The sequence below is a fragment of the Peromyscus eremicus genome, chromosome X (genome assembly GCF_949786415.1).
Source record: "Peromyscus eremicus chromosome X, PerEre_H2_v1, whole genome shotgun sequence".
NCBI lineage: Eukaryota > Metazoa > Chordata > Mammalia > Rodentia > Cricetidae > Peromyscus > Peromyscus eremicus.
The window spans coordinates 73,912,522-73,939,987 of record NC_081439.1 but is presented as its reverse complement, the minus strand read 5'-3'; the positions used below and the strand labels follow the sequence as shown (position 1 = coordinate 73,939,987).

Genomic DNA, 27,466 nt, shown 5'->3' with positions numbered 1-27,466 from the left:
CAACACAACAGTCATTGCCTTGACCAGTTCCAGGGACTTGTTTTGTGGTGTTTCCTTCTAATAGTCTATTTTTTTTTTAAAATTTCAAAAGACAATTTTATCTAGACAGAAATATTCAAACAGAACATAGAGAAATTAGACACCATTAAAAATACAATCTTGCCAAGTGATTTAGCATCAGACTATAACAGGGAAACAAAGAAATGCATAGCAACTCGTCTACTGCCCCTTAGGGTATCATAGAGATCCTGAAGGACAGTCAGGTGCTGGAGAGCATCACCCTTTTCTCATAAACTTCTACCTCCATCCCCCTCTACTCTTGCCCTGTACCCTTCAGAGGAAAAAGAGAAACAATCAGCACCCAAAATCTTTATTCCACCTTAGGTGCCAGCAATAAACCATATCAATCTGTGCTGTTCAGGAGCCCTGGGCTTGAGAGTTGTGTGGCAGCAGAAAAATTACATTAACAGGCTGCTCCATTGGGAAACTGGAGCTCTTTGGTCACTAGTATCCATTTGGCAGGTGTATCAACCAGGTTGGGACCTTGGAAGCCATGGTAACCCACCCACACCATGTGGAAACTCTGTGGGCAGTATAGCAGGTTCAGGGAAGGGATCATCAGAGTGAGACACCTTTTGCTCAAAACTCCAGAAGCAGTGGCTTCTGGAGAGATAATATCACAGATATACTTTGCTCACAGAAGGACATGAAGAGGCATTGCAAGACCCAGCACATTCTGGGTTCACTATGGAGGCTGTTCTGGAATCTGCTGCCAATGGGTGGCAGCTCAGACCAACTCCTCAGCATCCTTCACCATGAAGCTGTGTCTGACAAGAAAGATTCTGGTAGATCATAACTAGATAGACCACAGATAGGCTTTTGGAATCTTCTGGATGCTAGCACCTATCTTGATATCCAAAAAAATAACTTGTTCCAACCTGCAGGAACCATGCATTTGCCAAGTCAGTCTTGTAGACAAAGAGACAGAACCAGTGTTAAGAAATGACAGCACCCGTCTCCTTGATTTTCATGTTCAAAGTCCAACTGTAAGTCAAAGTGAGTGTGCTTCCACACTGGCCAGCTGAGGTCGTCTGTGTCTGCTTCTTCCTCTAAAGACAGATGCTTCTAGCTGATCACCCTAATACCAGAACAACACCAGTCCAAACACAGTCTGCTGGCTGATAAAACCACAACCCACACATTTTGCCTATCTCAGCCCATTCTAAGTACCTCCATGTAGCTGGCATTTTCTCATTGGTGGGGAGGGGCAGACCACCAGCTCCCAAATAAAGACACAGAGATTTCTTATTCTTCGTTACAAATGCCTGGCCTCAACTTAGGTCTGTTTCTAGCCAGCTTTTCTAACTTAATTTATGCTGTTTCTCTTTATCTGGGTTTTGCCTTGGGGCTTTTTACCTTTCTTTCCTTCTTTCTGTATGTCTTACTTTCCTACTTCCTTTGTGGCTGGCTAGCTGGATGGCTGCATGGCTGGGTGGCTAGATGGCATCCCCATCTCCTTCTCTTCTCCTCTCCTCAGTATAGATTTTTCCTCCTATGTATTCTCTCTCCCTGACAGCCCTGCCTATCCTTTCTCTGCCCAGCTACTGGCTGTTTAGCTCTTTATTGGACCAATCAGGTGCCTTAGGCAGGCAAGGAGAATCAAATGCAACACATCTTTATATAATTAAATACACATCCTTACATCATTAAACAAATGCAGCATAAACAAATGTAATATACCTTTACACAGTTAAAGTAATATTCCAGAGCATGAACAAATGTAACACACAACTTTGCTCAGTTAAAATAATGTTCCATAACAACTCCCACATGTCATCTTTGTGGTACTTAGGATGGGTCCTGTCTTTGGCAGATGTCAATCCTGGCAGACAGGAAAGCTAAACTGGTTTAACATCTGTGAGACCAAGAGACCACTGTCTTTAATGGGCTTGACTAGCCACCATAGTGAGCTCCATACAAGCCCTGAAGTTCAAGGGAGTGGAATTCTGGAGTTTTCAAGCTCTGTGTACTTTAGCCTTATAGCTTGAGACCTGTCCTCCTAACCCATATATTGGAGAGTTAATGGTGTTAATGCACAAATGAAGCCCTAAGTCATATCAAGGCTCAAAAACATGATTACCCTCCCACAGGGTCTTCCAATATTAGCTGACAATATGCTCTTCTGCACCTATAGGAGCCACTTGGAGTTTATGGTTTCATTTTCACAATATTACTTCTCTACATACCTCAAATTCCTCCCCAAATTCACAACCCAACATAGGAACTTAAACGCTCCCACCCTTAAGCCATCCCTCAATTCCTTTTGAGAACTTCAAAATAAAAACCTCCAGTCAGCCTGACTCCAGATTCCCTTCTATGGCATTGCTTCCTCTGTGGGTGCTGCAGTTCTGATGTGACATGACAATCTAGCACTTCTCTCTGTGGGCTATGCCACATGATTCCACAACGTGAGTTCTATTTCTCGGCAGTTTTAAGGAAGGCTCTTGACTGTATTCCCAGTACTTCCAATTTTAGATACAAAGTTACCACGCCAATCACCTCACTCTAACAAGGACTCCAATGTGTTATAAAGAATGATTTTTGTCTAAGCCTGTGCTTTACTTGTGGTATTAGCTTACCTGGGGTTCTGATAACTACTAAGGTGATCATCCAGGATTATGTATTGGATTGTATGTAGCAGGGGATACTATTGGCATATCAATTCGAACAACTCGCTTGGAGAATTCTTCTCGTACCTTCTCCAGCAAGGTAAAAGCAACTCTGGAAAGCTATTCACTGTCAGCAGTGGCCATACTTGCAAGACCATCACTCCAGATGGAGAAATGGTGCAGATACTTTTTCTCTTAACAAAAAGTCTGCTGCCTTTTTCTGAGATTTCCACAATCAGTTAATTTGTAAAGGTCATGAGTTCTTGAACACTCGACCTCTGGAAGAAGCTAGAGGAAGATATGTTATACATGGCTTTAAGCAGTAGCACTTTGGGCTCATTTTTATAGACGGCACTGAGGCTGTACAGCTTCAGGGTGCTGCACCTTTAGGTCACAGGCTGGCTCTAGAATTTGCTCACAGAAGTGAATCTGGTGTCCCTAAGAACAGCCTTGGCTGTCTGCTGCTTCTAATAGTTTTATCATTTCAGATCTTATGTTTAATTTTTAATATATTCTCCATTTATTTCTGTACCTGGTATAGCATAAGGGTCTTAATTCATTCTTCTACATACAGATACAGTCAACACTATTTACTGAAAAGTTTGTCTTTGTTGTGTGTCCATATATGTTAATTTCAATTAAACACAGACATTTTGATGTAGTCATTTGTTCTGTGTTCTATTCCATTGATTTTTGTGTCATTTTTTAAGTGCCATGCTGCTTATATCACATATTTTAGATTTAGATAGCTTTATTCTTTTTGGTCAAGAATACTTTGGCTCAATTTTGTGGATTCTTTCTGACTTTTCTGAAAAGCATTTCAGTGTTCGTTGAGATTGCATTAAGCTTTTACATTGTTGTGCACATTATGGACATTTAAATTATATTCTCCCATCATTGAACACAATCTTTCAATGTTTTTGTCTTCTTAAACTTTGCATATAGATCATGTTTTTCAATCTTTTTCTATCCTGATTAAATTGATTTATTTCTAATATATTTATTTATTTATTTCTAATATATTACATTATTGATGTTCTCAATTTGTTAAGTCATTCTGATTTTTCCATAGATCATTACCCATGTTTCCTTTATCTCTTAGTCCATGGCTTCCTTTAGCTTTTCAACACAAGACAACTTACATAAAATCTTGTGTACTAAGCCCAACATTAGCCTGACTGGTGATGGTTTCTTCCAATCTTTTGTTTTCCTTTCATTTTCAGTGCATGCCTCATAATGTTTTCATAAAACTTTATTTTTCAAGTATTAACATTTCTGAATGCTACAAAACCAGTTTCTTCCTCTCCCTTGGAGTTGTTGCTTGTCTTTGGCTGCAGTTGTATGTTTTCCCATCAGAATTTTCTAATCTATTTTTCTGAAGCAATTTTTGTGTGTACTCTCACTGCTCTTTCCATTCCATGAGTTCGATCGTGAGATCTCTTTTTCTATGTGTATATTTAAAAGCACAAGCAAATTATAAGAAACCAAATTTTGCCATATTTTATAGATAGATTTTGGGAAAAGGCTATTCTCACATACTTTGGCCAGTCTTATCCTAGTTTTCTGATTCTCCTGCACTTGTTTTTACTTTGTTGTTTTGCTGCTGCTGAAAAAAAAAATTCACAAATGTATCAGTTTAAACCACACATTATCTCACTTCAAGGGATCTGAAATCCAATGTGGTCCTGGGATAAAGCTTAATTCTTTTCTGTACGCTAGGGAAGGAAACCCACTTTCTTGTATTTTCCAGCATTTATAGGCCTCCTACATTCCTTGACTTTTGGCCTACTTCCTTCATGTTCATAGCTAGCAGCACTGAATGTTCTCTTTGAACCTTCTTCTGTTATCTCATTCTCTTTTTGGATCACAGCTATAAAAGATCTTTTGCTCTTAAACTCAGCATTCATATTATTAGACTGGCCCCACATGGCTAATCCAGGATAATGTCCCTATCCAAAGGCACATAACACTAATCATATCTTCAAAGTCACTTTACTGTGCAAGTAGACATATTCACAGTTTCTGAAGATTAAGGCATGGTCATATTTAGAGGTTATATTTTCTTGTCCAATGCAATGCTAGTATTGTGATTTTTGCTTACTGAGCCCTAATCCACTATTCTCTATGAAATATGTCTACAAGCAGCTTTATTTTGTTAAAACTTTGTTTTTATGATATGTTTGCAGTGATTTTCATGTACTCTCTAAATGCTTTCTATGAAAACACTGATAGAGCTCCGTTTTATTCTATTCAAGCTGATTTAGAACGATAATATAAACATGGATATTTTAAAACAGCCAAATATTATTTTCTGATAGTGAGGTTAAATCTCTACTGAAGACTAATCTCTTACTAGATACCAATCTTCTTTCTATATTTTTACATGGTTAAAAAGAATAAGGCAACTCTGTGAAATTTGGAGGATAAAGCTCTCATGACATCACCCTATCTCTATGTCCTACCTTTTCAGAAGAATATCTTGCGGCTTAGGTTCTAATATGAGGGTTTAACAGAGATGCAACATTTAGAACAACAAACCTTCATTCAAGGATTAGTATCCTTATAACAAGATTCATGGGAGTAATTGCTTCCTTTAGCTTTCCACAATGTGAAGACATTGCAGGAAGATAAATAACTCACCAGACAATGGGTCTCCTGGCACCTGGTTTGGATTTATTTCATATGATAATAAGTTTTATTATTGTGCCACAGGTATATGGCAATTATTTATAGCAACAACAACATAAATTAACACAAATATTGAACTCTTCTTTTAACATGTCATATGATTATGCATTCAGTGCCAGCCAAGAAATTTTGCTTCTGTAACCTCCATACACACACACACACACACACACACACACACACACACACACACACACTTACTCACTCGTACATACACACACATGCACATACACACCAACACACATACATATAAACATACAGATAAATGTGCACACATATATGAGTTCAGTTACCCTACACTGTACATTGAAGATAATGTTCCTTCTAGTAACCATAGGTTATCAAAAAAAATCTTGGTGCCAGGTTTGAGATGCCTCCCCTAAAGTTCTTTTATAGGGATGTCTTAAAGACCCCCTTTTACAGTATAAAATATTACCATTGTTCTTCATCACCCATCATAACTTGTTAATAAGAACCTATTAGAAACATATCACATAGTTCAGTCATGGGACATGAAGAACTCAAGTTGATTATCAATGAGAAGATTCTTCCCTGATAGCTAACTTTCAAAGTGTGAGATGGTGTTTTTTCAGGCTTCTGGGGAAGAAAACTCACAACAGTCTTATCCAGGAGTCAACCCTATGAACTACGTTAATGATCAACCTGGCAAGTTATGGCCATTGGTGCAATAAGACATTTAGGTTTTACTGCATTTAAAGTCAAATCTACAGGAGGAAACACACATCTGGTACTGTAAATCTTGCCAAGAACCCATGATTATCAGTCCCAAGGGTGACCTTGCAACTATTATGTTGCTAAATGGACACAATATTGAACTGTCCTCTAAATTCTTATACCATTACTCATTAATTAATGTTCTCAGACATCATTAGAGAAGATTCTTTGTGCATTGGACATTGGTTAATGTATAAACTCACAGCTAGCTTAAGTGTGGAGAATAGGTGGCTGTGGAGTGCTTAGCTATAAATGGAACATCTATTTCACACACATTCCCCTAAACCGTATGGACAACTGTGGAAGAATGGATTGAAAGATTATAATTGACAGAGGCTGGGAGTACTGCTATACAACAGTGTCTGCTAGGTATGATATGGCCAGGCCTCTGCACTCATAAACCAACAGTCCCTGGTTGTTTGCATAAGACTGACACAAGATCAAGCCAGTCTGTAGCCATAAGTTTTCTCCAGTCTTGCCTGGCCCCATGGTTCTGCAGCTGCTTATAAAATAATCATGCAGAGGCTTAATATTATTTATAACTGCTCAGACATTAGCTCAGGCTTATTCCTGACTTGCTCTTATATTTAAATTAACACATAATTTTTATCTATGTTTAGCCATGTGGCTTGGTACCTTTTCTCAGTTCTACCTTGTCATCTTGCTTCCTGTGTGGCTGCCTGGTGACTCCTCTCTCTGAACTTCCTTTTCCCAGTATTTTCCTAGTCTGCTTGCCCCACCTGTACTTCCTTCCTGGCTACTGGCCAATTAGTGTCTTATTAAACCTGTTTACAAGAGCATTATCCCACAGCACTCTTGCATGGACAGGGGACTCCTCTTCCAACTGAGGACCTATTGAGACTTGATGGCTGATAGAGAAGAAATAGTCAGTTGTTTTTTTTCCCCTAAGAATATGGCACCTGGTGCTCAGCTTTGTTCCAGTTGGTAGTCTCACACCCATAAGTATTAGGGCAGCATATAGTCCTCTCAGTGGGTTATAAAGAATAAAAAAACAAAACAAAAAGGACATGAAGATGACAAGTGGGTAATGAGTGTAAGTAGGTCTGGGAGGAGTTAGTGGAAAGAGTAGGAGTGAATATGATCAAAATATATTGCCTGCTTCTGTGACATTCCCAAAGAATTAGTAAACTATTATATTAAATAAACTAGACTTTATGAAGATTCTGGGTTTATAGTTTCATTCACATTTTGTGAACTTAATGAGCTTAATTAGAAATATTCATGCCATTTAAATGGATTTATTAATGCAATGGTAAATTTCATTTTTGAGAAGTTCAGCAAATACTTTGAACATACAAAAGATAAAATCTCATAACATGAAAGGGCATTAATATGTGACTTAGTGAGAATCAAGTAATGTGGTTATATAGTCAATAGCCATTTTTTCCATAAAATTTGTTTAGAATTTATGACTATTTTGTTTTAGAAAAACTACTAATTTCAATATTTTGTTTTTATAAGCTGAATAATAATATGGGTATGGACAAAAATGGGATTTCCAAGTCCATGTAAATTTACTGGCCACTGATATTGCCTTTCCTATTTCCTTCCTCATATTTTAAATTATTTATCTTGTAAAGGCACTTACCACCAAGTCTGAAGACCTGAGTTTCATTCCAGGAGTCAACAAGGTGGTAGGAGAAAAGCAACTTCCACAAACTCTTCTCTGATCACTGCATTTGTGCCATGGCACTTGCACCTCCCAAATTAATTTATTTAAATAAAGTGCAATAAAATTATTATTATAATTTGTGTATAATTTGCTTATATAACCCTCAAAATAATGTCATATACTACCAATGTTATAGGGCCTCATAATCATTTAAATAGATATACTGCTGTCAAACAAACACTCTGAATATGGGAGATGAAACACATCAAATTAAGTAGTCTACGGTAAGTGGATTATGATTTCAGAGAAATGTAGCCTTAGATTTGGAATTTTTTTGTCTTTTTGAGAGGTGGCTATTGTGATTAATTATTAATTATTTCAAATGATAAAAACCAGGATTAATAAATCACATCTTCCTCTGACAGTGTATATGTAATTGATTATATATATATATATGTACATATACACACACACACACATATATATATATATATATGATTATTACATTTTTATATGAGCTACCACAGCTAAGACTGGTTACTTATCATGCAGTTCCAATGTACCAGTCACTATGCCAAAATTTGTTAAGTGTTATTTCATTTAATCTTCCTAGGATTTAGTGTGGTAAGTATCAATATTCAACTTATTGATGAACATTTTCTTATATGCTCTATTGGGGTGTTTTATTAACCAGCAGGGTTCACTAAAGTCTTAATTGCTAAATCATAATGAATGAAGGAGAATAGATATATTCTTCTATGACACTATCAAATATGAGCCAAATTCCAGTAGGAAAGCTTAACTAACAAGGTCAGTCAGCCTAGAAACCACTCAGTAAGCTGGCATTGCTTTTGCTTATGAATGTGAATCTGTGGTGCAACTTCTTCATGTATAAGTGAAAAATCAAGCTGGCCTTTACTGTAAGTTATATCTTCCTTGAGTTATGAATGTATTAAAGACAGTGTCTGACCTTATCTATCCATGTAATACCTGGGAAGAGAATTGTGGTGATCATTTGTCATTGCTCATTTTCTGTCCTGTCACCTTTAGTCTTAAGAGATTTCTGAATAACATAACATTTTGAATAGGTTGAGAAAAACCTTCTACAACCTGACCTTCATTCCCCTTCAGTATAGAAGAGTGTTGTTGACAATAAAAGCCATAAAACAGATTTTTAAAGGACACTCCTGGCTATAGAAAGTTTAAGTATGTAGTCACATAGGCAAGATGATGTATAATATTCTAGTGACCTCTTAGTGGATGAATAGCTCCATCAAAATGAGATTTATGTCTTGCATTCTGTCACTAATGACTTAGTTTTTTAAACTGTTTGTTATATGAGCTTTTATATGTAAGTGAATTGAATAGTCATGCAGTGGAGTATATTTATTTAAGTTTTTCCTGTAAGTTCTCAAGATAAATGAGAAAACTACCCCCCCAAAAAAACTTAGAGAGCATAGGAATGCTAAAGACAAGCTGCGCTGTTGTGATTTTAATTACAGTTGAATATGCTTTCCTGTTTTATGTGATTCCTTTCCATGCTAATACCAAGATTTTATGCTTCTATTTCTCTATTCATGCATGAAATACATATCTTTAATCTATCTTATTTCTTCCTCTCCTACATTTAACCTAAATTGGGTGGGATTAAAAACTAGAACCATTATAATTTTCTATAGTCAATTGTTTATTTGATAAATGTTGTATAAAGTCTTGCCCCTTAAACTTTTACTTACTTACAATAAACAATTTTAAAAATTGAACCATAACAAATTCAAATACTAATTTTTCTCAAACAAAATCAATTCAAACAGTAGTTTTCTTTTGCTATAGTCTGAGTATTTACAAACATTCCTGCCACTTCCAGTTCAGTGGAAATACTATTTTTTAACTATCTTTTTTTTCTGTTTACCTCGTTTAATAATGAAAATTTTCTTAGGAGTGTTGTAGCTGGAGTTTTCCTGTGTCCTGGCCTGCCAGCAGTTGGGACAATTCTCTCCCACTAGCGTCCCCCAAGTAAACACACAGAGACTTATATTACTTATAAACTGTATGGCCATGGCAGGCTTCTTGCTATTTAGTTCTTATATCTTAAATTAACCCATTTCTATTAATCTACAAGTTGCCACATGTCTTGTAGTTTACCAGTACTTTACATCTTACTTCTCATGGCTGTGGCAGCTAGCAGCATCTCCTGACTCAGCCTTCCTGTTCCCAGAATTCTCTTCTCTGCTTGTCCTGCCTATACTATACTTCCTGCCTGGCTACTGGCCAATCAGCATTTTATTTATCAATCAATCAGAGCAACACATTCACAGCATATAGAACATCCCACAGCAGAGTGTTTTTAATCATTGACTTGAAGATGATTGTTTAGATTTATTATATAAATAATCTCTGTTATAAAAGCAAAATTCTAAAAAAAATATGTTTGCAAGGGTCCATTTTTATGAAAGTCAACTTAGATTTGAAGGATTATTGTAGTGATTAATGTTCTCAGAAATAGAGATGATTTACAATTTAAACTTATGTTGGAGAAATACACACTTGGCTTGTGGGTATTGAAGATTGAATCTAGGGCCTCACAAGCACTCTACCACTGCACTATATCCCCAAATGTTGTTTTAGTTATCATTTTAACACAGAGTCACACTAAGTTCTCCAGGCTGAGCTTTAACCTATTTTTTATTACCACAGACTTTAAATTTGAGATCCTACTGTCTCAGCCTCCTGTGTGGAATAGCTACTACAGAACTATACTATCCCACACAGGTAATTAGAGAAACTAATATAATAAATCTATTCATGAAAATTTAACTTAGTATAATCAAAGTTTGGTTATTTCTATGGAAGAAACAAAAGAAAATTGTGACAAAGATTTTACTTATAAGTCTGAGGTAGAATAGGATATCAGACTTTATGAATCTATGCTGCTAACTTCAATTTTCATTCATAAAAATGTTTATAAATTCTATAGATTATTTATAGCATATTACTCTTACTGTAGAATAATTATGTATAGCATTGCTTTTTGTGTTACATCACTTGATCTGGTTTAATTTATTGTACATCTATTACTGGATCAGTCACCTCTCCTAATTTATTAACTTACTTTTGAAATTTCTAGGATGTGTTATCATTTTAAAAGAATCAAAGTTGAGGATTACTTTATCCTGCACCTTGAAAGATTTGTTTAGCAGTTGTAATTACATAGATTTCAGGTAATCATGAAAATAAGATTTAGTCATCTCAATTTTACCCTCAAGCAATAAAAAAAACAATAATTATATAACCTATGACTATAAGAGATATGTTAAAAATGGAGACAGAAAAAAATGGACTGTTTGAACTCTCAGACACATTATCCCTTCAAGTATAGGAGTGATATAACCACAGAGTTGAATTAAATTATCTTGCCTATCTGTGTTTTTTTTTTTGTTTGTGTGTTTTGTTTTGTGGTCAGAGTGATTGACAGGAGTGCATGTATATGGCAGGTAAATTGTTCTTATGAAAATTGGAAAATTCACTTTCAAATAGCAACTTTTACTAAAAAACAAAGTACAATATTCACAATTCAATTATGGTTTAGTTCTACACGTGAAAATGATAAACTAAAACTTTAATATAACAGTTTTTATTTATTTTAATAATTTTATATCAGTATTTAATGTATTTTTATCATATTCACCTACTATGCCCCATGCACTCTTCTTAGACACCCACAATCTATCTTTATCCCAACTTTATATTCTTTTTTTTTAATTGTATGACTCACTGCATCAGTCAAACTAGTGCTTCCCATATGTATATGGGTGTACAGCCATCTACTGTATCATGGCAAACCTACCTGAACAAAACTGACTGTCCTCATGATGTTATTGATTTTTTGTATTTATTTGTGTCTCTTTTAAAACAAATATATATCTTGTAAGTAATCAAATTATGTTTGATGTAATTTGTTACTTAGATGTTAGAAGTTTTATTTATTCAAAATTCTAGCTTTAACACATTTTGGCACTTGACAAGTGATACATATCTTAGTTAATTAAAAATATCAGTAGAATCAGTAGAGATGAATAAATTAGGTGACATTAAAAAGAAAGTGCCTTCTATTTAATATGGCCACTAAATTCCTTTTTCTAACAATTCTTTGCTCAGGTGAATTTATATGTTATAAAATAATTCAGTAGTATTCATTTTAGTTAATTTTTAAAACTAATTATTTCAATACTCTGTCATATTTCTAATGTGCATGAATGTATAAATGACATCCACTGTAATTTAATAGGATTAACATCTATGTTAATTTTTGTGACTAATCTGTTAATGTTGAAATAAACTAGTTTAGCATAACATTTTATGAATAATAACTACCTCCACAAATTGGTTTTGTCTATATGCCCAATTTCTTCCCCTTCATTTAAAAAATAAAATGAATCCTTCTTTGGTTAAGTCTAATCACTTAGATTTAGGTTTGAGGTTGTCAACAACTCTGTTGAGATAATTTATGAGATTTTATTCATATTTATACATATGCAATTGTGGGAAATTTCAACCATACAAATAATCCTTAATATTTCTTTCCCAGAATAGAACATACTCAGGGATTTGTCTTTTAATAAAGGCCACTAGTAAGAACAACTAAGACCTTAAGGTAATAATATAATTATCAGGTTTCAGATGGATTGTCTTTATCAAACCCCTCTCCTCAAGGCTCAGGATCTATTTGGAAGAAGAGGTGGAAAAAGTGTAAGACCCAGAAGTTGTAGATGAATCCAAGGAAATGGTGTCTTCCCAATACAGCAGGACTGATACTAACATGAACTTACAGAAAATATGAAAGCACAAATAAGACCTGCACAGCTTCAAACTAGACAAAAATTCCAGCACTAAGAAGGGCAAATAGACACAAAGTCCTACCTGACCAAGAATTTTTTGGTTATTTGCAATTGAAATTTGCTGAGAAACAGAAAATCTTTTTTTCCAATGGAGTTTCATGAGGTATACCAAACCCATCTAGGGAAGAACAACTCCATGTTTGTTTGTGTGTGTGGTTATTTTCTTTTGGATTTTTTATATTATTTTTTAGTTTGAGAGAGAGAGAGAGAGAGAGAGAGAGAGAGAGAGAGAGAGAGAGAGAGAGAGAGAATATGAAATTAGTAGGTAGGGAGATGAGGCGGACCTAGGAGGAGTTTGGGTGAGGGAAAAATATGATCCAAATATATTGTCTGTAAAAAAAGAAAGAAAAAAGCCAAGTCATAGCTCATGAGCAATAAGGAGCTACTTGTACTGTCATGGGAATCTTTATGGAATAATCAATCTGAGAGAAGAAATGTCACTGAAGGACCAAAGCTTCAGTGTTGAGTCTACTTTGACGTCTTATTTTATATTTTAAAACCACAAGGTGGGCTGAATGAACAAGCAGGATTTTAAGGAAGCAGACATGGCAGTCAGTAGGTTGTTAAGGGCAACTATGCATTAATTTAGGTATTTTCCAGGTCATTCTGTTCCATGTAGCAAGTAAAGTCATTCTTGGCAAATAGGCAGTACAAGCAGTACTTTAAGAAAATCACTAAATAAATCAATAAATCAGTATCTAATAATTAGTCTTTTCTACCTTATTCTACTTTAGCAAATTTTAAACCAAATACCAACATGGCAAGATTTATTTTTCAAATTTTTGAGAATTCCACCAGTATCTGTTTAATTATTCACCTTGAGGGGAACTTGAATGTCATTTTTTGAGTATACAACAAGAAAAAGCTGAACAAACTGAAAATCAGGGGCTGTTCTTAGACTTATGGTAGAACTAGGTCACAGGGCCAACAGAGCACTCTAGAACTGAAGCAATAGGTAGGTTGTGGAACCAGTACTATAGGAAGAAAATACAATCCAAATGAAAAGTTACTGGCTTGTTACAATGGGTTTTCAACAACTGTTTTGGTTTTGATATTCTTGGAGACTCAATCAAGGAATTGAAGAATCATCATACATAAATGGTTGACAGTGTAATATATAACCAGAGAGAGAGAGAGAGAGAGAGAGAGAGAGAGAGAGAGAGAGAGAGAGAGAGAAACCCTAGAAGGCAGATACGCTGTACTCACGCAGTGACCTTAAGCAAGTCTTAATTCTTTTCAAGAGTTCTTTCCCATGATTTTAAGCAGAGGAAGGAGCTAAGAAATAAGGGAAAAGAACTGGAAGGACCATCCACTTTGTATGATAATGAAATATTATTCAAAGAAACCTCAAAAAAACCAATGACAAACAAGGACACCAAAGAACATTTAGCCTGTGATACCTTCAGACATGATCACTGCATAATGAACACAGCATGGTTACACATAAAATCTCACATTTAAATATATATATCAGTTCTTCTAATCAAGCACATCATGTCTGAATTATGATGACTCACACACACATACACAAACACACACACATAAACACACAATGTATTTAAAAAGAAATATCACAAACTTAAGAAACAGAATATGTAGAGACCAAAGTCAAATATGGAAATGATGTCAGAATTATTAGAATGGGAATTCAAGACCACTATGGCAAATATTTTCAATGGTAGAAGTTATAAGGAAGATGGGATATAGCTTCTGGAAATCAAAGGCATGAATGCCATGTAAAGAAGAAGCCTTTTATGAGTTCATCAATCAAATGAAACAGTTAAAGAATCTGTGAGCTTCTGGTCTGGCCATAGAAACTTCTAAAACTTAAATAAGAAGTGGAAAAGATTGAAAAAGACAGAATAAAATATCTAAAGCTTTGGAACAGTTGCAAAAATACAACATACATCTCATATACAAAAAAAGAAAAGAAAAAATAGCTAACACATAATAAACGGAGTAATATCTGAGATTGCTATTGATGACTATTAAAAAAACTAAATTAGAAAACTAAAAACCAGAACATTAATCAGAATAAATGACTGAAAAACTATATTTTAGCATGTCATATACAAACTGCGTAGTATATAGAAGGAAAGACATTAATAAAAGCTAGAGTAAATAACACCTTTACTAGAGCAAGACTAAAGAGTACATTATCTTCACCAGCAGCAATGCAGGAAAGAAGAGAGGAAACTGCTTAAAGTGATAAAATGTAAGAACAAATTCTGTGCTAATAAAGAACTATCATGCTTTTAATTTCAAATACAGATTGCTTCTTACTGGTATTTAAGGAAACAAATGACTTGTTTTTAACAGCAATCTTGGAATTTTCACACTTGCTAACAGTCATTTCTTATTTTCTGGAGGTCTTACTAGTCCTCTGAGATTTTTATGTATAAGAAATTTTGTCAGTCTGAAACATAACTCTTTTTGAATTGTGATAAAACATAAAATACTAAGCATCTTAATTTTAGCTATTTAGTAAATATAAGTATATTCACTAGTTATCCATAAATCTCAGAAACTTTCTCTTCTTGCAAAATTGGAAACTTTTACCCATTAAGTAACTTCTTTCTCCCTGTTCTTTTCAGGCTCAGCCTTTTTTACTTTTTGTTTCTATGAAGATGACTATACTATATACATTATATAAGGTGAATCATACAGTATGTATCTTTTGGGAAAATATATTCCAATTAATATGATGTACAACATGGTCATTCATGTTTCAATTTTTATCACACTTTCCTTGATATTTTAAAGGTTTATTTATTTTTTCCTTTATGTGTATGAGTGTTATGCTTATATGTATGTATGTGCAGTGTGTGTGCCTGTTGCTCAAGTAGTCCAGAAGATGTTGTCCAATCCTCTGTAACTGGAATTACCGATTGGTATAAGCCATCATGTAGGGGGCAAGAAAACTTAACCTAGATCCTTTACAAGAGCAACAAGTGTTCTTAACTGCTAAGCCATCTCTCTAGTCTCTCAAGGTTCTTTTAAATATAACTAATAGCCCATGTATGGGTAAATTACATTTTATTCAGTACTTTTACATTTATTCATGAATTTCTTTTACCTATAGGCTGATGTGAAAAATGTTGCTACTACCATGAGTGTACATATGTCTTTCTTAGACCCTGATTTTGTGTCTTTTGGATACACACTAGGGAGTAGAATAACTGGATCAGGTGATGATTTCTTTTTTTAAATTCTTGCAGAACTAGCCTACATTTTCTGCAAAAGCTGTACCATTTGAAATTACATCAGTAGCGCACACAATTTCTAAGTCCACCATATCCAAGTCAATACTTAATAGATTTCCTATTGAGTGTGAGGATCCACGGTGGCGTGAAGCATCATTTCATTTATTTGATGTATATTTGTATTTGCCCACTTTCTAATCATATTGAGTTTTCTTGAGCTCTTAAATTGACAAATCACAGTCTTTATAAATTTTTGTAAAACTTTCATTGGATCTGTGATAACAGCTAGCAAGTAGGCCCTTTATCTCTGTTAGTAGAGCAATGAGAGACAGGAAAGCATCACGTGAGACTGAATTTTATTAGACAATCACATTTTCCCTCTTTGGGCAACAGGCACACACACTGTGCATAGACATACATATAGGAAAAACACTCACCTACATAAAAACTAAGAAAATCTTTAAAATATTAAAGGAATATTAGACACAACTTGAAACATGAATCAAATATATTTAAATTATCATAATCTCCAACATGCTCTTCCATCATCTAGCTACATAACCAAATTGAAACATACTCTCAGAATGGGAGGATAGAGTCCATAAAGACTCAAGAAACTAACAGAACCTATAAGATAAAGAAGTGTAATGAAACTTAGAAAGCTCAGAAAAATTGAAAGATTCACAAGACCCCTTCTCAATATTACAAAAGTAGTAAGCAATGTTGGGAACCCTCTTTGGTAGATCTGTTTGCAAATAGCACTTGGAGGTTCACAGTGCAGATTTTATGATTCAATTCAACTCATGTTGAAATTGGACACCTCAATGACGCAGCTGCTTTTGAGTAACTCATTGCAAATAACCACCAACCTATATTTTATGAGAAGTTCCAGTAAAATCACCAATTCATTAACAGACTGTGGAATAGTTTCTTGGGTCTACTATAGATGCCTCCTCTGGTGAGAATGGACATTTGTTCAAGTTTACCCAGGAAAAATGACATGATAACATTGTACAATACATTGAGAGCCCAAATAAAATGAAAAGGCAGGAGAAGTGCAAATCTGTTACAACAGCCTTGCAAAGTACATAAAATAAACTTCACCAGTACAAGGACAGTATCAGAATTTCTTAGCTTTCTCCCAGTTCAAATCGAAGTGCCTTTGAATTCTTATCAGAATCTCTCTTCCTCCACCCACTCACTCACTCTAAGGATGCTGGTTGCATACTACTTGCAGCAGGTTAAGTTTATTTGTTCTTAACCACTCTCATCCAAACTCTAATTAAAGCCAACCACCAAAAGACAAGTGGGAGAGGGGAGGCTGGAAAAATGGCTCAGCCAGTAAAGGCTAGGCTCACAATCAAACATCAAAAGACAAGTGGCTTGTTAAAATTGCAAAAATGGAACTAAGTAATTCTAAATAAATGATTAAATACGTTATACAAATAAGCACATGAAAAGATTTCTAGCATCATTATCCGTGTAGGAAATATAGATCTAAACCAGATGGAAATGCTACTTCACTCCAACCTATAGTAGTATAATAAAAAAAGAGAGCAAGTTTTATTCATAAAGTAATGAATTTAAACCTTCAGACACTGTTACAACAGCTGGAAATTAAAATGTTGAAGTCACTTAAGTAATCAGTCTAACAGGTTAAAAAGTTAAACAGATTTATATTGTAGTAATATTACTTGTAAGTATATATACTAAATATTTGAAAGCACGTGTTCAAATGAATGTTCATGTATAATATTCATGTCAACAGAATTCACAATAGCAGAAAGGTTGAAATTATTCTAATGTCTACCATCTGATAAATGAATGAATAATTTGTACTATGTCCAAGCTTTGCCAAGTAGTCTTTAGTTATTTGCATATGGTTGATGCCTAATGGGTTTTCCCCTGCTGACTTTGGTGTGTCGTTTGGTGTCATTCTTGTTCAGCTCTCACTTGGGAACTCATATTGGTAAGAATTTACACGTGTACCCTCTGATATTACCAGGAGACACATCTCACAGCAAACTTCCTGATCCCCGGTCTCTTACAATCTTTGTGCCTTCGGTTCTGCTATGTTCTCTAAGCCTTAGGAATGAAGTGTTTTGTAGATTTGTCCATTGAGTCTGGACTCTATGTTGTAGACTGAAGTTTCTTGGTCCCACCTGGTCCTGCCCAGGCAGCAGCCTGTAGCAGGAATCTTAAAGAGGCTTATTAATAAAATCAAACCTGAGCCAGGTATTGGGTTGAACTGGAAGATCAGAGAACCAAAACAAGCCACAGCTACCTCACCTCGCCGGATCCTCAGCTGGTCTTGTTTCCTCAGACTGGAGGTCTCTTATTCCTCATCCAGAATGGGTCTCAGCTGATCTGTGCTGCTAGAAGCCTGAAAGCTTAACCAGCCAAATGCTTCTAGTTTCTGGTCGTCATGCTTTATATACCTTTCGGCTTTCTACCACCACTCCCTGGGTTTAAAGGCTCGCTTTCTGGGATTAAAGGCGTGAGTCACCATGCTTGGCTGTATCCTTGAACACATGGATTTCTGCCTCTGGAATGCTAGGATTAAAGGCGTGTGCTACCACTGCCTATCTTCTATGTTAAATATTGTGGCTGTTCTGTCTCTGACTCTAGATAAGTTTATTAGGGTACACAATATTTTGGGGAACACAATACCACCTCAGCAGCCATTTTTATAAAATAATCATTCAGAGGCTTAATATTAGTTACAAACTGTTTGGTCTATAATACATGATCACATAAAAGGAGTGGGGGGTCGTGCTCCTTCTTCTTCTTGGGGTGGATTCAGACAGCAGCTGGATCCATTCACTCCCGGGCAGAATGGATGGTGGCTGTTCACTTGGTTCTGTATTCATGAGTGTATCTTCCCCTTTATCACCTTAATAAATCCTTGTTAACCCCTTAAACAGACTCTCATGGATTTCGCATAATACTATAGCTCTGCATTTTGATTGGTTGAGGTTTTTCTGTAGTGTTCTCCATCTGTTGAAAAGAGAAGTTTCCTTGATGAAGAGTGAAGACCATACTTATCTGTGGTATTAGGACAAATGTTCACAAATTGTTAGGAATTATGCTGGCTTAGTAAATTAATGGCTGTAGATTCTCCTCCAACAACCATGATTTTATTAGCACTATATGCCTGCTTTTGTGTCTAATATCTATATATCAATACAATATTTTCAGTCACTCACAGTAGTGTTAGCAGACTATTTTAGAGGGTATCATTTTTCAAGTGAGTTGAAGTCCTCATTAAATACCTCAGACTGGCCTTCAACTCTTTGTCCTCCTGTCTCTGAATTTGAGTACTGGGATTACAAGCATAGACAAGTATATCTAGTCAGATGTTTCTATATTATTATTGTTATCATTATTTTTGGATAAATAATCTAACTATGTATCCCTAGATAAAGTAGAACTCACTATGTAGCTCAAGATGGTCTCCTTTCACAGTCTCCTGTTCACTGAGATTAACACTCAACAGAAGTTCCTTTGCAGTAAAAAACATTTTTTAGCCATTCTCCTGTTTATTAACTTTTTTATAGTATTAGCTGTTATGAACAGTCTTATTTAACTATCAATTTTTTTGTATGTTGATATCACCTTTCTTTGGAAAAATAAAATGTAGAATTGTTATGTTTTAAGGTACATATATATTTACCTTCTTAAGCAATCTCAAATTCCTAGTTTTCAAGCTTTTGTATCAGTTTTACTTCAATCTTTAGTATGAGAGCTCCTGTTTTTCATTATCATTTACAATTTAATAGCACTTTTATTAATCATTAATTTCAGCCATCCTGGTGCATGTTCAGTTGTATCTCATAGTAGTTTCCATTTTCATTTTCCAGTGGATAATGACTTAAAATTTGTGATGTGTATATTGACTCTTCATGTTTTCTTTAGTATACTGTCTTCTGACTAATTTGTGTATATTTTTAATGATTTGTAGTTTTGTATATTCTTTATAAGATTGGTATTTGTATGCAGTCTACTGATATAATACTATGATAGACTAAACAGTTTAAGGTACAGCACATAGGGTTTGAACAACAATTTAGTATATAAAAAAACCCTGTTAAGCTAATGCCATATGCATATTCTTGCTGAAGTATTCTTTCAGTAAGTGTAGATCCGACTGAACTATTTTCCCTTTCGTCTCCATAAGAATGTTGTGCTTATAGCAGTGATACTTCCATCCAGGAGAACTGTAGAGTACTTTTCTACAGAACTGATTAGTAGCTTTTGTCCTTTCAGTTCTCCAATATATTTTAGAACTTCTGGCCTCAAAACATTATTACTTGTTAACCAAGAAGTAGTCCCATTCTGAAGTTATGAAGAACATTTATTATTATTGATAATTTCATAACTTATTTCCTCCTAAAATGGTTCATAAGCAGCTTTATAATGACCATGTGTGATAAGAAGTAACATAACTATTTTATGAACCGAGCATAAAATTGCTAGAAAATCAGTTTTCAGAAGAAAATTGTTACAGTTAGAGATAACCCTGGCAAATAAACTGTTAGGGTGAATTAAATTCCATTGGATACAGACAATTTGGGTTAACAATATACTTATCAGAAGGCTCCATCTTCCAAGGTTAGAACATGAACCTACAATTGCCTGATGTGCTTTTTTTAATATCTGGCAAATACATTTGAGAAGAGTGTTATTTATTCTAGGAAATAGCAATTTAAATTGCTATAGCTTTCCCCTTCTTCTCTCTCAAGTACAGTAATATTACAGAGGCAAAAAAATCTCTTTGAAGGAAAAAAATAGCCACTGGCAAATGGATTGAAGATCGAACAGCTTAGAAGATGAAATAGAAATAAGGAAAACAGAATGAGACATCATTGCAAAATGATTATATATTTTAAGACCTATGTGTTAGGAGAAAGAAAATAATTATGTTGTCTTCCTCCTGAACGATAAAGAAGTCTGAATATTAGTAAATTTTCTATGTGATATGCAGGAACTGAGCAGACAAATAACGTACTTTAATTCTACTTTTGATTTTATATATGAAGAAAAATGAAGCTCTGTAGCTAGAGTTTTCCTGCCCACAGTCAAGACAAACCTCTGTCAGCCGCTCAGACCCAACCAAGTAAACACAGAGACTTATATTGCTTCCAAACTGTATGGCTGTGGCAGGCTTCTTGCTAACTGTTCTTATATCTTAAATTAATCCATTTCTATAAATCTATACCTTGCCACGTGGCTCGTGGCTTACCAGTGTCTTCACATGCTGCTTGTCATGGCGGTGGCTGGCAGTGACTCCTCCCACCTTCCTGTTCTCTCAGTTCTCCTCTCTGTTAGTCCCGCCTATACTTCCTGTCTGGCCACTGGCCAATCAGTGTTTTATTTATTGACCAATCAAAGCAATTTTTCTCATGAAGATGATTCAAACTAGGTTTATTTGGGAAGAAGTAACTTTATTTGAGAAAATGCCTCTATCAGACTGGCCTGTAGCTAAATGTGTGGGGGTATTTTCTTGATTAATGGTGGATATGGGAGGGCTCAGGGCACTAAAGGTGGTGGCAAGTGGTCCTGGGATGTAAAAGAAAGCAAACTAATCAGAAGCCTGGAGGGGAAAGCCAGTAAGCAATATTTTTCCATGACTTCTGCTTCAATTCCTTTGAGTTCATGCCTGTAACAGAACTGAACATGTTGTTTTGAGGACTGTGGAAGGACTTTGGAACTCTGCCCTACAAGAGGTATTGAGTGTACACAGCTTAATGAGATATTGTGGGAACTTAGAAGATAATTCTGAGGGCAGTGAAACTGTTGGAAGCCTGCCTTGTAGTGTTTCAGAGGGCAGAAAAGACTTCCATGTACTCTTTTGTATTAAGACTCGGTATTTCTGGTCAGCTGAAACTGAAGAATTAGCTGTGATTACAACATTCCAGAACCACTAAGCAGAAATTTTGTTTTGCTGGGATGATCAAAGCTGGAGCTAAGAAATTAGCAGTGACTAAGAAGAGAGGTGGAATATCCTGGGAGTATTTTCTTGGGTTCTGCATATAGAAGTTGTGGTTGATTGCAACCAGAGATGTATCTCATTCTGGCAGCTTAATTTGGTAATGTCTGAGAGTAACTTAGGTATTGCTGGTCTTGAAGGCATGAAAAGGTCATTCATAGCAGCTGAGGCTGGGTACTATGTGGCAGAGCTGGAGTCTCTGAAGGGAGAACAAAAAGTCCATTGGAAAAGTAGCAGTCTCAGTTGCATTGGAAACCCTAGCATATTTGGAGATAGAGATAAGAGTGCAATGGGATGACCACCAGGGACAGCATCAAATGTAGAGTAGAGCAAGCCTGAGCCAGGAGATAACCTATATGTTTTCTCCTGCATAGTTGGAGAAGTGGAGATGCCCTGGAGTTTTGGAGACCAGAAGAATACTAATGGATTCAAGACATCAAGCACTGGGTTACTAATATTTATACTGTTGCGTTTTGGTTTTGCTTTGATTTGATTGTATTTGTGTTCTGATTCTTTCCTCTTGTAGTAGGAAGTATTTAACTTGATTTTGTTTTATTTTTTAATTTTATAGGCACCCACAGTTAGTAGATTGAATATTATAGATGATTTAGATTTTAAATTTGAGATTTTTTTTAAAAGATTGTGGGACTTTAAAAGTTTTTTACTTTTTATACTGCAATGACACATTAACATGAGATTTTTGGTTACAGGTGAGTAGTGACCCATTTGTATGTCAATTTAACCAAGGGTGATTTATGTTGGCTAGATTTTTATAGGATTGACACAGCTCAGGTTATCTGGAAATGTCAGTTGAAAAAAAATGCCTTCACTGGAGCAGATTGGTCTGTAAGAAAGTCTATGTGGCATTTTCTTGATTAGTGATTAATGATGGAGGAGTCAGCTCACTGTGCATTGTGCCATTCTTGGGCAGATAATATGGGAATATTAAAGAAAGCAAACTGAAAAAGCCAAGAGGAACAAACCCTTAAACAGCATTCCTCTATGACTTCTTCAGTTACTGCCTCCAGGTTTGTGCCTTGAGTTGTTTTCCTTCAACGATTCACTGTGATATAGAAGACATATAAGCCAAATAACCCCCTTCCTCCACAACTTGTTCTTTTCAAGGTGATTTGTCACACCAACAGAAATTCTAACTAAGACATATGGCACTGCTAAAATCTAATAGGAGTCCAGGTTTTATTACAGCAAGTACCTTATTTACTTTATTTACATAAATTTTTTATTGAAGTAAATGCTTTATTTTATTAAAATAAAATAAATACTTTTATTAAAGTAAATATTTTAAATACCTAAAATTACTTGTTTATGGTGGTATACAGATCCTAATAGCAAAGTACTAATAATTTCCAATGAAAATATAAATGCTTAACAGGAAGAAACATGATTGAGTCAATCTATGGTCTTTGTAAATCATAAACCTTAGTAACTCAAATAATAATAATTCAAGAATTGCCAAATGATGTTGTGTATTAGATCATGAGTGTAAAATATGTTCGACTGGACAATGAGTAGGATAATAAAATTGAAGATACATAAATGATGGGTGATATCGTTCTGTATGTTGTGAATATGTGTTGCTTTGATTGGCTGATAAATAAAGCTGTTTGGCCAATGGTGAGGCAGAATAAGGTTAGGCAGGACATTCTAACTAGAGAGAGAGGAAGGAGAAAGAGTAGAGAGACACTGCTAGCTGCCACCAGAAGAAGTAAGACATAAAGTACCAGTAAGTCACAAGCCATATGGCAAAGTATAGATTTATAGAAATGTATGCTGTGGGATATTCTGTATGTAAAATGTGTTGCTCTGATTGGTTAATAAGTAAAACACTGATTGGCCAGTAGCCAGGCAGGAAGTATAGGCAGGAGAGAGGAGAATTCTGGGAAGTGGAAGGCTGAGACAGAGAGACGCTGCTGGCCGTTGCCATGACAAGCAACAAGTAAAGATACCAGTAAGCCACAAGCCATGTAGCAACTTATAGATTAATAAAAATGTGTTGATTTAAGATATAAAAATAGTTATCAAGAAGCCTGAGCCATTAGGCCAAACAATTTAAATAATATAAGCGTCTGTGTGTTTATTTTATAAGTGGGCTGTCAGACTGCCAGGGCTTGGCAGGATGTGGAGAGAAAACTCTAGCTACAAATGGGTTAATTGAAAGAAGTACCTAGTGAGAAGCCTGAGCCATTAGGCCATACAGTTCATAATTAATATAAGTCTAAGTGGGTTTGTTGGGGTCTGAGCAGCTATGGACCAGGTGGGATACAAGGAAACTTCAGCTATACATAAAAGTAGAATAGAGATTTAATAATTTGTAAGTAGTCATATTTCTTCACACAAAATATTACAACATATCTACAGTACCATTAAGGTAAAATAAAGTAGTCACCTCATGACCTTTAAGGCCAGAGAAGTATTCAAAGTTTTTGTATAATATGGATAACAAGAATATAGCAACACACAGCTCTCTTCACTCTAACAAATGAACAAACTGAACATGACTGAATTGTTTTAATTTTTTCTATATAAGAAGTAAGTACTAATAAAAATATGTTCATCAATATTTTATTTCTTTATAATATTGTGTTATTGTTTATCAAGTGATTTTACTGCATTGTTATAACAATTGCTTGCCATATAATAACTAACCTCTGACTTCCTTCATATATTTTTTACTTTCAAGGTTCACTATGTATGTGAACTTTGGAGTGGACTTGCACTCTGAATTTGCCTACTTTGCTTTGACTTTGCCTTAGTGTCACAGTACATTTTTAATTTAATTGTCTTTACTGCATTTGAGAACCAAAGAGAAAAAGATGGCTTTCTCTAATGCTTCTAGGGTCACAGTGATGATACAAATGATGAAAATGAATACTAAAAATTCTGAGAAAATCAAAAGAGATATGTTAAATATTTGTTTTCCAAACATTTCATTAGCTGATATTTTTGTAGGTCAACAATAAATAAGTAGAAAATTTATCAGCACTAATTATTTCTGTGGTGTTATCAGTTCCACTAAAGAATAGAAACAGAAGGAAAACAGTTATGGTCACCCATTTTACAATTTTTCAGTGCCTAAAATATTCCACTGAAATGCTTGAAATATATTCTAGCAAAACAGCCAATTTTTGAGTCTGTAAGAAATGTAAAATAGCATTTAGTTCAACTCTATAACTCATAAAAATTTTGCTAACTAATAATTATCATTTCAATAACAATTGTATGACTTATTTATATCCTATAATATATAGATAGGAAAACAGCTCAAAAAATTTTTAAAAAATCAGGAAATAGCACTATACCAGAGGAAGAAGACAAACAATTGACTATGTTTGTATGTATAAAACCTTCATCCTAATTAAGATTTTTAGTTTTGCAATCCTGGATCATTTATATATTACTCCATAGACACTGTAAATTAATAGTTTACTGTTTGTGAATATATACTTCCCTTCCTTCTTATGTATTGATATATACCATGCCATCTTAAATATCATATTTTATTATCAGTTAAAAAGCTACCCATCTTGTATAAATTATTTGAGGTATTGTCTCTTCTCTTTAAACTTTTCTGTTCCCCCTTTCCTGGTAAAGATAGCTATAAATATGTCAGTTCTCCTCTTATTGAGAAGTTCACCTTATGTACCAACCACTTTAATTTCTCTGGGGTCTGTCAATGTTTTCATAAATATGAGATGATAGAATAGAGACTGGCACTTGACAAGCACAGTCCTTAAAATATTGACAACCTCCATTCTGATATTTGAATTTGTTTTAAGCCTACTTCCATGAAGATAATTTGAATGTGCTAAGAATGGTATGCTACAAGAAAGTTCAAGTTATGCCTATGGAAATATACTCTCTCTCTCTCTCTCTCTCTCTCTCTCTCTCTCTCTCTCTCTGTGTGTGTGTGTGTGTGTGTGTGTGTGTGTGCGCGCGCTTGTGTAAAATGGGTGGTGAGAGGGTGGATTTCTACTGTTTTTATTCAAGTGATATCAACATATGATATACATGATATACATGGATAAGGATAACATATAAGACATTAAAGCCTAACAATAGCAGCAAAAAGAAAAGAAAAATTCATTCAGTAGCCAGAATTAACAAACAAAACAACTTGTAGAATTTAATAACCTGTGAATTTATTCCAAATATATCCAGCTATTTGAGCAAGTCTACTTGAAACCTTGATTATTGTTTGGTGCTAATGAACATTAAGTTTTTTTTCAAGCCTCTAAGTACTGAAGTTAGTTATTATGCAGTACTTATGAAGTGGAACATTCTACTTAAATTGTATCTACTTTGTTTTGAGCCCTCCAAGTTTGTAAACTAATGAAAATAATTGTGTTTCTTCATGAACCTATCTTAATGTACCATATACAAATTAATTCAAGAAATATCTAGCTAAGTATATTTTCTGGATTTTCAATGTATTTTGATAGAAATTCTGATTTGAATAAATAAATAAAAGTATTTTAGGGCTTACATACACAATCAATTTACATTACTGGGTAAAAAATGCATCTAAAACTAGAAGTTAATCACAATAACTATCTCCCCAAGCAACACTATTAATAAAAAGAATGACTTAAATCCTTGTAGAAAGATTCAACTTTAAACAAATGAACAAAAACTATTTCTAGTATATTTACCCGGGTATAGAAAACCAATATTAGAAGCTCTGAGTTAAGTTTCAAGACAAATGAGAAAAACAGTTTAAAAAAAGTCCATATTTCATTCTACATGAATAACATGCAAAAATTGCTTATGACTCTTTCTTTTGGCATGGAATGTGTTAACATACAATGAATCAAAGGCAGAGAATAACAGGCAAAATTGCTTGCTTCAGAGAACACTGATAATATACTGTTGAAAATGATGACATTCAAAATAGCAAATTCAAAAGCAATTTCAATATGCCTCTAACTAATTATAAAAACACATTTTATGTTAATGTACAAAGAAAAATAGTCCATTTATTGAATGATCAAAATCCCCGAAGCCAATTTGCCCATCTCCCAAATGAAACATCTTATCAATTTCAGCAATTGTCATTTTGAATGTATGAAGTAACAATTCTGATAAAAAAGAATATTTTGCTATATATTTGTTTGCTGTTTGTTAAGTTTCAATATTCTAGTATCATAAAATTGTCCCAAATAGTTCTTGATTATCTGTGAAAATATGTATGCTTGATACTTTTTAAATGAAATTACATCTTTGTAAAATAGTTTCAATTCTTTGTAAAAAAATATTTAATGCTAGTGATCTTAAAATGTAAACTTCCATTATCTATTTTTGGAATAGTTTTACTGTTGTTATCTTACTGCAATAAATATATCCTACTTCTCTTTTAATTGCTTCTGCATTTGACATTAAGTTCATTTTTGCAAATACTATTTAGTGATAACTGTGTCATACTCATAAACTACATTCTGGGAACAGAATCACTAATAGCATTCAGAAGAAAAATGTGCGCTCACCTTAGAATTACCATATGGAAATTTTTTTGTTTTATCACTTTCTGGGATTCTCTCCACACCTTTAATCATTGTCTTTTAGAATCACAAATAATTTATGTCATTACTAAATATGAAAAGTACAGCCTAGGAATAAATAAAGTGTATCTTTCCTTG

At 34.6% G+C, this 27,466-nt stretch overlaps 1 pseudogene; it reads right to left on the bottom strand.

Moving 5' to 3' along the window:
* Nucleotides 1-2,313: 2,313 nt before the first annotated feature.
* Nucleotides 2,314-5,810, bottom strand: LOC131900077 (synaptobrevin homolog YKT6-like; annotated as a pseudogene).
* Nucleotides 5,811-27,466: the final 21,656 nt, after the last annotated feature.